Source organism: Pan paniscus, chromosome 11 (assembly GCF_029289425.2).
Source record: "Pan paniscus chromosome 11, NHGRI_mPanPan1-v2.0_pri, whole genome shotgun sequence".
Lineage (NCBI taxonomy): Eukaryota > Metazoa > Chordata > Mammalia > Primates > Hominidae > Pan > Pan paniscus.
In genome coordinates, this window is record NC_073260.2 from 42,217,125 (window position 1) to 42,231,654 (window position 14,530).

The 14,530-nt window shown below is 40.9% G+C and overlaps 1 protein-coding gene across 1 annotated transcript in view; it reads right to left on the reverse strand.

Moving 5' to 3' along the window:
* The window catches only part of LOC112440861 (stimulated by retinoic acid gene 6 protein-like), a 55,068-nt gene extending 50,531 nt beyond the window's left edge, over positions 1-4,537 (reverse strand). The window contains exon 1 of the mRNA XM_034967041.2: positions 1,093-4,537. The gene's annotated coding sequence lies outside the window, so the exon portion shown is untranslated. The remainder of the gene's footprint in view (positions 1-1,092) is intronic.
* Between the last annotated feature and the right edge of the window lie 9,993 nt (positions 4,538-14,530).

The window sequence follows — 14,530 nt, forward strand, 5'->3', positions numbered from 1 at the left end:
GGATCTCTGCATTGGCTCTTGGTCCTGCCTGGAATGCTCTTTCCCCAGAACTTCTAAGCGAATTCTCTTGCTTTTTCAGGTCTCTGCTCAAATATCACCCTAACAGAGGCTCCAGCACCCTATGGCACATTTCTTATAAAAGCCATAGCTAGAAAAGACGCCGTCTTGCCTCAAATTGTTAACGTTACTTATGTTAGATTATAACAACAAAACAGGGTTTCCTTTTTTCTGTGCTTTAAAGCAAAAAACAAACAAACAAAATGAAAAACAAAAACCTCCTGGTTAAATTCTGTGACCCACAGCATCATTTATCTTTAGGCTCTTCTTTAACTCCTATTATTTAACTCTTGCTCTTTTACATTCCTTTACAGCTTTATAGTTTGTCTTCACTGCACACCTGCAAGAAGTGATTTCTTGGTTAGCTAAGTATATAACTAAGACTAACCCATAGCAATCAGCGCCTTTGCACACAGCAACTCCTAAAACATTTTTAAATGAATAAACAAATGAGTGACTAATGAACTATGACAAGACATCTGGAAAGTTTCAGGGACGTGAGGGAAAAGGTTTTTGTTCCAGTAGACTGACTTCATACCGGCACTTTTACAAAAGAATGGCAACAATGATGTCAAACGAAAAAATTAATTTTCATCGAGCCCAGAGTCCACTTTTCTCTTCTAGTCATAACTGCCATTAAAAAAGAAAAAATCCTTTCAGCCCAACTACAGTCGTCAACCATGTTCCCAATAAATGGAGGAGGTTTTTCTCAGAAGCTGCAGGAATGCAAGAGTCTGGAAATGGAAAGGGCAAGACAGGAGTCTGAGGTAACGCGAGGAGACTGAGAATCTCAATACTGGGGCGGAGACGCAGTAACCACAGGACCCTGGGTCCCAATCAGGTGCTGCTGGGAGGAGGCGCGTCAGCCAGGGGTGGAGGAAGCAGAAAAGGCTCTCTCACCTCTAACGCCGCAGTGGATTAGAGCATCTGAGAAGCTCTGGAAAAAACCTCTCAGGAAAACAACGACTTCAGCAGGACCCACTAGCCAAGGAAAGGGGGATAAAATACATAGCAAAGGGAAGGAAAAACACGCACCTCTGGGATGCTGCAGGTCCTGTTGCAGCCGCCGCCATCCCTCGAAGTCACCGTTGCTTCTGCCAGAGCTGCTACTAGCGCGCTTATCAGCTCCGCCACCGCCCAAGGGGGAAACTTCTGCAGAAACCCCAACCGAGCTTCCGTCTAAGTAGCCAACGAGCAGCCACGCAGCGTGCTGCTAGCGGGACGGGAGGCTACGCGCGGGCGCGTGGCCTGCTGGGGCAGTGGAGGACCGAGTCTTCCCAGCCCGCACCCTGGCCTGGGACCCGCGCTCCCAGTCCCGGGACCCGCGCTCCCAGTCCCCGCCCCTAGCAGCCATGGTTATGGAGGCCCGGGCCAACACGTTCTCCTTCTCTTCCACCGCGCCCACTGCTGCGGTCACTCGGACCAAGCCTCCAGGAGTAGTAGCTCAGAAGCACTTTTGTAGCATACCGTTACCCCTCAGGAGCTTAGCGGTTAAGGGCGTTTGCATGTCTTTTAGTAACACAAGCTCCAGGCCGGGCGCCGTGGCTCACGCCTGTAATCCCAGCACTTTGGGAGTCCGAGACGGGTGGATCACGAAGTCAGGAGTTCAAGACCAGCCTCGCCAAGATGCTGAAACCCCGTCTACGAAAAATACAAAAATTAGCCGGGCGTGATGGTGGGCGCCTGTAATCCCAGCTACTGGGGAGGCTGAGGCAGGAGAATCGCTTGAACCTGGGAGGCAGAGGTTGCAGTGAGCCGAGATCGCGCCACTGCACCACAGCCTGGGCGACAGAGCAAGACTCCTTAATAAATAAATAAATAAATAAATAAATAAATAAATAATAAATAAAATAAGCTACTTCGAGCTCCGTTTTCCCTAGGTTTTATCATGGCTGCCACAGGTGGCCAAGCCCTTTCGTCTCCGTGATGTCACTGGAGGCTGCGTGGTCTTTTCAGGGAACAGAGGGGCCTGGATGGCGCCTGGATTCCGGCGATCGTTGCGCTGGGAATGGAAAAGGGCTGGGACTCGCTGGAAGTCGTTCTGAACTAATAGAGCTAAAGGCCTTCTGGTTCCTGGGGAGACGCGCCTGGCCCCCGTGTACTATTCATTCCCTTCCTCATAACTCCACAGCCCAGGCTTTCTTCTTAGTGGGCTTCCTAGACCAAGAAGGAAAACCTTTTCTATCCGAAAGCACTGAGGGACAGAAGGTGGCCTAAAGTGATCTCAGGGCCGCTTTGTTTCCCATCCCGGTCGGTCAGGCCTTCCGTCAGCGCCCTTTGACCTATGCAGATCGGATGGGGAAAGCTGCCAGCGCCTTCCAGGGATGGGGGCAGAATGGGGAGCTGGAGGGAGTGGTCTTTTTCTAACTTTATACCACTATCAAACTGTGTTCATTCATGTAGCTTTATAATAAGTCTTGAAGTCCTGTGACTTTATTCTCCCAAGATTGCTTTGGCTTATTCTAAGGCTATTGTATTTGTAGGTGAATTTTGGAATTAGCTTGTCAGTTTAAAAAAAAACAAAACTGCTAGGATTTGTACTGGGCTTGCGTTGGATCTGTAGATCTGTTTGGGGAAAACTAGTATATTAACAATACTGTCCTTCAATCCATTAATATCATTATTTCCCACCATTTATTTAAGTGGCCTCTAATTTTTCCTGGTAATATTTTGTAGATTGTACACATATTTATATCTTAATGTTTGGATCCAAGTTGTGCTTGGATCGATTGCAGTATAGAGATCAAACATATATTTCATTAGATTTATTCTTGAGCAGTGTTTTAAATGCGATGTTAAATAGCATTTTATTTTTTTATATTCTCGTTTGTTGTAAGAATATAGAAATGCTATTGATTTTTACATATTGATGTTATATTCAAGCATGTTGCTAAGTTCCCTTATTATTTGTAAGGGACAAAAAGACTACAGAGTCTTTTGGAATTTATGTGATTACAATCTTCCAATCTGTGAATAGAGATGGTTTAACTTTCCTGTAATCTTTATACCTTTTAGTTTTGTTTCTGGCTAGTATGTCCACTATTGAATAGAAATAGTGATAATGGACTTCCTTGTCTTGGTTGTAAAATCAAGAGGAAAGCATTCAATATCAAGTGCTTTTTCTGCCTTTATTGAAATGTTCATATGTATTTTTAATAATCATATGTTACTGTTATATAATAATTTTAAAATAATATTTTAATAATAATGTTACAATGTAACCAATTACATTGGTTAATTTTCAAATGTTATCTAAATGGCCAATTGTCCTTCCGGATCCCCATTGATTCTGATTGGGATGGCACTGTAAGAGAGGCAGAACCAGTGAAGGAAACAAGGTTTTTTCAGGAGTTATATACAGGGGTGGTCCAGTGGTGGTGGGCTGGCCTGGAGAAATACTACCGTTTGTATTAAAAAATAAAGCATGTAGTCCATATAGCATATAGCATTTTCACTTAGAACCCTCCTTCTAGCAATCTCCATTTAACCCAAAACAAAGGGCCTCGATCACCTGTACAGCCTGTGTTCCAAGAGATGGGGCAGGGATATGGCTGTCCTTCATAGATAAGTAGTGAATCTCAGTGTTGGCTACTCCTGGATTCCTTAGCCTGGGACTCCAAACACACTTAGAATAGGGTAATTCTCAGGTATGCTCCAGTTATGGCTCAGCCATACACCAAGGTGTATACACCAACCCCTGCCATGCACCAATATGCATATAAATATGAATAGCCTCTGAAAGGGCGAATTCCTAGATTGACCTATAGGCCCACATGAAAAGTTCTATATTAATAGCTATGTCATGACTGGGTGCAGTGGCTCATGCCTGTAATCCCAACACTTTGGGAGGTCGAGGTGGGTAGATCCCTTGAGGCCAGGAGTTGGAGACCAGCCTGGGCAACATGACAAAACCCCATCTCTACTAAAAATACAAAAATTACCTGGGCTTGGTGGTGCACACCTATAATCCAAGCTACTAAGGAGGCTGAGGCACAGGAATCACTTGAACCTGGGAGGCAGAGGTTGCAGTGAGTGAGATGGCACCACTGCACTCCAGCCTGGGCAACAGAGTCAGACTCTGTCTCAAAAAAAAAAAAAATAGCTGTATCATGGACATTGAAATTATAATGAGATACCAAAACTACCACCAGAATGACTTAAATTAAAAGGATTTCCAATACCAAGCATTGACAAGGATATGGAGCATTTTTTTAGAGAGAATGACCAAGGAGTTGGCTACAGTCAGGTGCTGCAGAATCAGATCTGTGGACCTTAATGTGCATCTGGTGAAATAAATAACTATAATGGTGATGAAGAAAGCAATTGCCCAGGAATCCTACTGTGGTCTGAGATAAGAAGATCATATTCCTATTGCCACATCCCTGGAGGCCATTTGTCTTTTTTCAATGACTGATCATCCTATTCAGAGTGAGAGGATCTGGCATGGAAACAAGAGGCCTGTTGTACCATGGCAACTGGAAGCCACTCTTTCCCACTTACCATTGTTTCCAAGCCATTAATTTCCTATTAAACTTCATTTTCCTCTTCCTGAGAGTTTCACTATAAAAATATATGTGTGTATAGATATATATTCCTAGCATAAGAGTACTATAATAGTGTTTTACATAGAACTTTTACAACAATTCTTTGAAGTGCTTTATTGTTCCCATTTGACAGGTGAGGCGATCTCAGGCACAGGAAGGCTGAATGACATTTCCAAAGTCACCTCCTTGTAAGAGGCAGTGTCAGAAGCTGACAATGGACTTGACCACTATGCTGTCGTAGCAACAGAGAGAAATAATTTTTAAGACAATCCATGTATTTAAAAAATATTTTTGTACCTCTTGTGAGTTTTTAAAAGAATCGTTTTGAGTTTTTTCTTTTTGATTGTGATTGAAAACACCAATACTTGTTTTATAGGCAAATATCATCTATAGTGATCAGAGATCCAAGTAAAATATAGATAGTCTGATCTTAGCATAATCTTAGAAGAATAATTATATACAACCAAATGGAATTTCTTAAATGCACAAATGGAATTAAAAGAGGAGGTTCTTTTCCATCTTAACCAAGAAGGAGGGCATAATGGAATGACCGTGTGCTAAGCAAGGGAGAAGGAAAACGAGTAGGAGGGAAAACATTGCAGAGGAGAAACTAAATTACCATGAGTGTAGAAAAAAAAAGTGAGGACTGGAGAATGTGAAAATATCAAATATAGTATTTCAATGTCAGAACAGTTCAGTATATTAAAACTCAAGTCCATTATGCACAAGAAAAACTGGAGGTAATGATTATACATTGACCCAAAATGAGCACTGAGCCTGGGGATGACATGAAAACATTTTTAAACAAGAGGAAAGATAAAAAATAATGCAATTCTGAAAACTGCTGAGGAGCATAATGTTTTTTTCTAACACAAAAAGCTAAATTCAGTTACTTTTCTTTGCTGATTTAATGAGGGAAAAGAGTCTCACCATAATAAAGAGACAATAGATTTTTTTCTGTCATGACACACTTATGGTCTCCATTTGGTATATTCTATGCACAGAGTTGGTGAAAACACTATATTTACTATTTCTGAACAGAATAAGGTAATTCAATCAGCTACATCTTATACATGATCACAGGCATGGAGGTGTCATAGAAACACCTCTACAAATCTTGGAAATGTTCATGCAGATAAGACAGGGCAGCGGGCAAATTAATTTCCAAATTATATTAGAGAACTTAAAAATAGGCTGGATGTGATGGCTCACGCCTATAATCCCAACACTTTGGGAGGCTGAAGCAAGAGGATTGCTTGAGGCCAGGAGACCAGCCCGAGCAACATAGGGAGAGCTTGTCTCTACAAAAATTTTTTTTAAGTTTGCTGAGTGTGGTGGCACATGCCTGTGGTCCCAGCTACTCAGGAGGCTGAGGTGGGAGGATCGTTTGAGCTGAGGTATTCAAGGCCGCAGTGAGCCACAATTGCACCACTTCACTCCAGCCTGAGCAATAGAATGAGACCCTGTCTCAAAAAAAAAAAAAAAAAAAAAGATTTCATGACTTTATTCAAACCAACAATGATGAACAGTGAGGATTACATTAAATGAGAAGCAGTTAGGGGCTGGTTTATGGTCTTGACCTCCATTCCTTCTCCACGAGTGCAGCCCACGACCCAGTGATGATTTCCCCTTCCCTGCATTGCATTGGCACCGACTTAGTTTCTATCCCAGAATTCCGTTTTCCAGACAAAAGACCCTGCTCCATCTCCCAGCACACTTCCTTCCCCTGCAGGCTATGCCTTCTAGACTGAAATAGAAAATACTCACCTGATTTTTCCCTTGTTGCTGTGACAATAGGTACAGGGTGATGCTCAGGACAGCCAGTGGGTGAGTGCGTGGAGGAAGGCATCCAGGTCTCAGATACGGGTTTGTGCCCTGTGACCTCACCTTTTTGCAGCACTGCAATGAGCATTTCACCTGCGGCAACAATGACAGTGCACATTTGGGGAGCTAAAGATATTTCAAGAAACTTTGTCCCAGTTACCAATTACCAAAAACAAGTACAATTTTCTATGAAGGGGGCCAGCCCCTCCACACCTGTGGGTGTTTCTCATCAGGCGGAATGAGAAACTGAGAAAAGAAAGAGACACAGAGACAAAGTATAGAGAAAGAAAAGTGGGCCCAGGGGACCGGCGCTCAGCATATGGAGGACCCGCCCTGGCACCAGTCTCTGAGTTCCCTCAGTATTTATCGATGATTACCTCTACCATCTCGGAGAGGGGGATGTGGCAGGACAATAGGGTAATAGTGGGGAGAGGGTCAGCAGGAAAACATATGAACAAAGGTCTCTGTGTCATAAACAAGGTTAAAAAAAGGTGCTGTGCTTTGATGTGCACATACACAAACATCTCAGTGCATTAAAGAGCAGTATTGCTGCCAGCATGTCTCACCTCCAGCCCTAAGGTGGTTTTCTCCTATCTCAGTAGGTGGAACATACAATCGGGTTTTACACGGAGACATTCCATTGCCCAGGGACAAGCAGGAGACAGATGCTTTCCTCTTATATCAACTGCAGAGAGGCCTTCCTCTTTCACTAATCCTCCTCAGCACAGACCCTTTACCGGTGTCGGCTGGGGGATGGTCAGGTCTTTCCCTTCCCATGAGGCCATATCTCAGGCTATCACATGGGGAGAAACCCTGGACAATACCTGGCTTTCCTAGGCAGAGGTCCCTGTGGCCTTCAGCCTTCCACAGTATATTATGTTCCCGGGTACTTGAGATTAGAGAGTGGTGATGACTTTTAACAAGCATACTGCCTTCAAGCACTTGTTTAACAAAGCACATCTTGCATAATCCTAAATCCATTAAACCTTGAGTCAACACAGCACATGTCTCTGCGAGCACAGGGTTGGGGCTAGGGTTACAGATTAACAGCATCTCAAGGCAGAAGAATTTTTCTTAGTACAGAACAAAATGGAGTCTCTTATGTCTACTTCTTTCTACATAGACACAGTAACAGTCTGATCTCGCTTTCTTTTCCCCACATTCTAGTGGGCATCTCTAGCAAGATGAGAGTGTTTGGCAGAGGCTCTTGCTTTCCATAATCCCTGGAGGCAACAGGAAGGGGCTCCTAGGGAGGGAGCAGGAAGGGGTGAGTCTAGACTGAGGGGCTAGCAGCAGAGCACACGCGTCTTACTAGAGTCTGTGCTTTCCTGAGATGGTCCCCTACAGAAAACCCAGTTTTCTGTTAATCCTCAGATTCCTGAGCCAAACCATTATTTCACTGTGAACAGAGAAATGGGATCATGCGAGGAACTTGAGAAGGATATGTGAACAGATTACAGTGCAAACAGCAACTTGAAGTCAAATACTGATATGAAAAATAAATGGGAACAATGTTGGGCATTCCAATGTAAATTAACAATCAAATGTAGATGTTATATATTCTATAAATATATATTTTATTAACATTTACCCCTAGAGAAATAGAGATTCTAAATTGTATAATATTTATAAAAGAAACAGAGACATTTATCAGAGTCCCTCATATACACAGAAGCACCAAGTTCATATGATCCAGAGAGAAATTCTACTAGTAAACTAACTGATAACCTGACGCTACCTAAACTATTCAAGTCTTAGTCAATCTTCCCAATAGTTTTCAGGAAGGGTGCATAAAGGTGATATGAGATCTTACCCTGGTTTGAGCCATGTATTACAAAAGTATAGGACATGTGAATATAAATGTAAACGTTTAAATATTAGAAGCCATTGTGTCAGCACATTGAAACATTACATCATAATCCACTGCCTTTTGTGCCAGAAATGCAAGTGAGAGTCAACACTTGGAAATCCATTAATACAATTAATTATGTTAAGAGAATCAGTGAGAATGTTATGTGTTCATGTCCATAGATTTAAAAAAAGACATTGTCAGGATTCTGCAGAAAATCATATTTTAAAAATTAGTAAGGAACTAGTGTAAAATATATACATATTTTTAGACAGGGTCTTGCTCTGTCACCCCAGCAAGAGTGCAGTGGTGCAATCATAGTTCACTGTAGCCTCAGCCTCCTGGGCTCAAGTGATCCTCTTGCCACAGCCTCCCCAGCAGCTGGGACTACAGGCACATGCCAGCACACCCAGCTAATTTTTTGTTTTTTTGTATTTTGTAGAGACAGGGTCTCACTATATAGCCCAGGCCAGTCCTGATCTCCCAGCCTTAGTGGATTCTACTGCCTCAGCCTCCCAAATTACATGCATGAGCCACTGCGCCTGGCCCTAAATGTTTCTTGAGAGCAAAATCTACTTTCTATAAAGGCGGGCTTGAGTCAACCCTTTCAAAGCCATTAGGGGCCAGGTGTGGTGGCTCGTGCCTGCACTTACAGCACTTTGGAAGGCCGAGGCAGGTGGAACACCTGAGGTCAGGAGTTCCAGACCAGTCTGGCCAACATGGCAAAACCCCTTCTCTAGAAAAAATACAAAAATTAGTTGGGCATGGTGGGCACGCCTGTAGTCCCAGCTCCTCAGGAGGCTGAGGCAGGAGAATTGCTTGAATCTGGGAGGCAGAGGTTGCAGTAAGCCGAGATTGTGCCATTGCACTGCAGCCTGAGCAACAGAGCAAGATTCTGTCTAAAAAAAAAAAAAAAAAAATTAATAAACTATTAGGACAGTCTTGGAGGAAAAAGTCTTGGAAGAAAAAGTCTCTTGGGTAAGGATTAATTAACTGGTACACAGGCTGGCAAGGTGACCCCTAGTGGTCTGCCAGTCTCAGAAAAAAAATTATGCATCTAGGGAAAAATTGGTCACAACTAGGCAATTAGATCACAGCCTGCCCAGCAAGTAAAACAAAATTCTGTGTCAAGCACACCGTAAAAAAAAAAACGCTGGTACAACCCTTAAACATTCCCTGATAGGCATCGTAGACTTTTTTGGTTTGTTCTGCTTTTTGTTTTGTTTTTTGCTGCCTAGAGATTAATCAGCAGAATGAGACCCTCAAATTTCAAAGCATGCAATAATGGTCCCCCCATTACTGGGACCCCTGCTAGTTACATGTTTGAAAATTAGTTGATAACTGATTTTGGCCAGGCGCGGTGGCTCATGCCTGTAATCCCAGCACTTTGGGAGGCCAAGGCAGGCAGATCATCTGAGGTCAGGAGTTCAAGACCAGCCTGGCCAACATGTTAAAACCCCGTCTCTACTAGTGGCAGCACAGGCCTGGAATCCCAGCTACTCTCGAGGCTGAGGCAGGAGAATCACTTGAATCTGGGAGGCAGAGGTTGTAGTGAGCCGAGATCACACCACTGCACTCCAGCCCGGGTGATAAGAGCAAAACTCTGTCAAAAAGAAGAATGAAAGAGAGAAAGAGAAAAGACAAATTAAGGTCCTCTCTCATGCATGTTTTAATTTGTATTTGTATAAATTTAAGGGGTACAAGTGTAGTTTTGTTACATGGACATACTGGGTAGTGGTGAAGTCTGGACTTGTAGTGTAAACATTCCCTGAAGAGTGCACATTATATCCACTACGAAATTGCTCAACCCTCACCCCTCTCACTCACACACCCTTCTGAGTCTCCAATGACTATTATTCCACTCTCTGTGTCCATGAGTATGTGTTATTTAGCTCCTATTTATAAGTGAGAACATGCAGTATTTGACTTTCTGTTTCTGTTATTTTACTTAAGATAATGAACTTCATTTCCATCCATGTTGCTGCAAAAGACATGATTTCATTCTTTTTAAAATTTTGAAGTTTATTTTAGACATAGGGATACATGTGCAGATTTGTTACATGAGACTACTGTGGATTTTATTGTTTTTATGGCTGAATAGTATTCCATTGTATGCATACCACATTTTCTTTAGCCAATCATCTATTGATGGACACTTAGATTGATTTCATATCTTTGCTATCGTAAAGATATGGAATACAGCAATCCTGCTACTGGATATATACATAAAGGAGAAATACTATATAAAAAAGATACCTGCACTTGTATGCTTAGAGCAGCACTTAGGTTGATTCCATATCTCAAAGATGTAATACTTCTCTTTTATCTACATATCCAGTAGCAGGATGCTGGATCCAGCCTGGGTGACAAGAGCGAGACTCTGTCTGAGAAAAAAAAAAAAAAAGAATGAAAGATAGAACCTCACAACAGATTCAACAGAAATTTTAAAAGAATTTAAGGTATTATGATGAACAACTAATGTCAACAAGTTTAGCAACATAAATGAAATAAGCAAATTCCGACAAAGACATTAAGTAGCAAAATTGACTAAAGAACAAATAGAAAATCTTCATAGATGTATATAAAGTAAAAAAAAATTGAATTAGTAATTAAACATATTCCCTCTGAAGAAGAGTGTAGTGCTAGAAGCCTTAACCCATGAATTCCATCTAACATTTAAGGAAGAAAATATATCAGTCATACACAAACATTTCCAGCAAATACAGAAGAGAAGATATGCCAAAACATTTTAGAAAGCCAATATTAGCTTGATACCAAAGCAGGATGGAGACATCAGAAGAAAAGGAAAGTGCCAAACAATGTCTCTCATAAGTTTACCTGCAAATGTGTTTAACAACCTGGAAGCAAATTACATCCAACAGTATGTAAGACGATCATACACTACATGTCTCTGGAATTAATACTAGTAATGCAAATTTGGTTTACTATCTAAAACACAATGAACATAGTACCTCATATAAATAAATAAAGTAGAACATCAATAGAATCATGTCAAAAGACATAAAAGAATTTTGGCAAAATCCAACACTAATTCCTGATAACTCACAACGAACATGCAGAAAAAAAAATAAGTGACAAAACTAACATAAAGGACAAAGGAGAGTAATTGGAATTATACCATTTTAAGGCTCTTATCTTTAACTAAAGTGTTAAAATATTAATTCAGGCCGGGCGCGGTGGCTCACGTCTCTGATCCCAGCACTTTGGGAGGCCGAGATGGGTGGATCACGAGGTCAGGAGATCGAGACCATCCTGGCTAACATGGTGAAACCCCGTCTCTACTAAAAACACAAAAAATTAGCCGGGCGTGGTGGTGGGCACCTGTAGTCCCAGCTATTCGGGAGGCTGAGGCAGGAGAATGGTGCGAACCCGGGAGGTGGAGCTTGCAGTGAGCCAAGATTGTGCCACTGCACTCCAGCCTGGGCAACAGAGCGAGACTCTGTCTCAAAAAAAAAATTATATATATATATATATATATATATATATATATATATAAACTCAAGGTAGACTGTGATAAAGATACATACTGTAATTTTTTTTTTTTGAGGCGGAGTCTCACTCTGTCACCCAGGCTGGAGTGCAGTGGTGTGATCTCGGCTCACTGCAATCTCCACCTCCTGGGTTCAAGCGATTCTCATGCCTCAGCCTCCCAAGTAGCTGGGATTACACGAGCATGCCACCACGCCTGGATTGGTTTGTATTTTTAGTAGAGACAGGGTTTCACCATATTGGCCAGGCTGGTCTTGAACTTTGGGACTCATGTGATCTGCAGTCCTCAGCCTCCCAAAGTGCTGGGATTACAGGTGTGAGCCACCACGCCTGGCCTACGTATTGTAATCTTTCAGCTAACAATTTAAAAAATTGAAACAAACAGATATAGCTAAAAAGCCAGCAGAAGAGAGAAAACAGAAGACTAAAAAATAATCACACTAAAGGAAGAATCAAGAAAAAAAGAAACAGAGACAGAAAACAAATAGCAACAGGGTACACTTAAATCTAGTCATTTCAACGATTACATTAAATATAAAAGGGCCCAGCCTTCATAGCTCATGCCTGTAACCCCAGCACTCTGGGAGCTGAGGTGGGAAGATGACTTGAGACCAGGAGTCTGAGACCAGCCCTGGCAACATAGTGAGATCCTGTGTCTGCAAAAAAAGAAAAATTTAAATAATAAAAAATTAGCCAGGCACAATGCCATATCCCTGCAATCCTAGCTACTCAGGAGGCTGAGGTGAGAGGATCCTTTGACCCTAGGAGTTCAAGGTTACAATGAGCTATGATCATGCCACTGCAGCCCAGCCTGTGTGACCGAGCCAGACCCTGTTTCTAATACATAAATATAGAAGGACTGGATATCTCAATTTCAAAGTTCAGATTTTCAGATGAGATTAAACAATAAATAAATAAACAAGACCCAACACTATGCTGCTCACAAGAACCACATTTTAGATACAGACACAACATTTAGGCAAAAGTATAGATGTAAATGTGCCATGCAAATACTAATCCTAAAAGAGTTGGTATGCCCATATTAATATTAGATAAAGTGGTCTTCAGAACAGGAGTACTGCCAAAGATAAAGGTGTCGAGTCATAATCAAAATAGGCCAGTTCATAAAATTAACAATCTTAAATGGGTGAACCTAGTGAAACTTCAAAATGTGTGAAACAGATATCAACAGAGTAAAGGTGACGATCATCAGATCTACTTTTCAAGTGCATGTGGAACATTAATCAAGATAGATTAAATACTAGACCATAAAATAATTCTCAATAAATATAAAAGGATTTAAATCATAGACAGTTTGTACTCTGAGCAAAATAGGACTAAATTAAGTCAATAACAAAAATATATTCAGAAAAACCTTAATATTTGGCAATTGAGCAAATAACTTTCAAATAAAAATGGATATAGGAATTCTCAGATCTATATTTAAATTTTTAAATTGTGTTAAAATTTTAACTTTAAGTATATAATTCAGTAGCATTAAGTACATTCCCAGTTTTGTACAACCAGCATCTTCATTTCTATCACAAACAGAAATAAAGTACCCATTAAACAATAACCCAGCATTGCTACCTCTCCCCAGTCTCTGGGAAACACTAATCTTCATTCTATTTTCACAAATTTGCCTATTCTAGATATTTCATATCAGTGGAATCATACAACATCTGTCCTTTCGTGTCTGGCTTACTTCACTCAGCATCATATTTCCAAGTTTCACCCATGTTGCATGTATCAGAACTTCATCCTCTTTAATGGCTGAATAATATTCTATTATTTATGTATCATATTTGTGTATCCATTCATTTGTTGATGGACACGGGTTGTCTCTGCCTTTTGGCTATAACGAATAATGCTGCAATTAACTTGGGTGTAAAAATATCTGTTCCAGACCCTGCTGTCAATTTTTGTATGTGTGAATAATACCTAGGAGTGGAATTTCTGGTTCTCTGTGTGATTCTGTGAGGAACCACCAAATTGTTTTCCACAGCAAGTGCATCATTTTCTATTCCTAGTAGTCAGTTCACGAGGGCTCCAATTTCTCCACCTCCTTAGCAACATTTATTTTCTGTGTCGTTGTTATGAAAGCCTTACTAGTGGATGCAAAGTGGCATCTCATTTTGATTTTGTCTTGCATTTTATTAATGAATAACGGTGTTTAGCATCTTTTCTTGTCCTTCTTAGACATTTATGTATCTTCTTTGGAGAAATGTCTATTCAAGTCCTTTGCCTATTTTTTAATTAGGATGTTAGAAATTCTGTTGTTGAGTTGTGGGATATTAAGCTTTTATCAGATACACACTTTGATTTTATCAGATACATATTTTCTCACATACTATGGGTTGTCTTTTCAGTCCCTTGATGGTATCCTTTGATGCATAAAGGTTTTTTATTTTGATTAAATCTAATTTACGAGTATTTTCTTTTGTTATCTGTGCTTTTCTGTCATACTTCAAAATACACTTAAAACTCAAAGGTCATAAAGGTTTACCTTGTGTTTTCTTCTAAGAGTTACATATTTTTAGTCCTTACATTTAAGTCTTTTATTAATTTAGAATTAATTTTTGTATATACTGCAAGGTAGGGGTCTAACTTCTCTCTTGTGCACTGACATCCAGCTGTTGAAGAGACTGTTCTTTCCTCCCTTGACTAGACTTGGCCACCTTGTTGAACGGTCATTGACCATATATGTGAGGACTAATTTGTAGGATCTCAAATCTATTCTATTCTA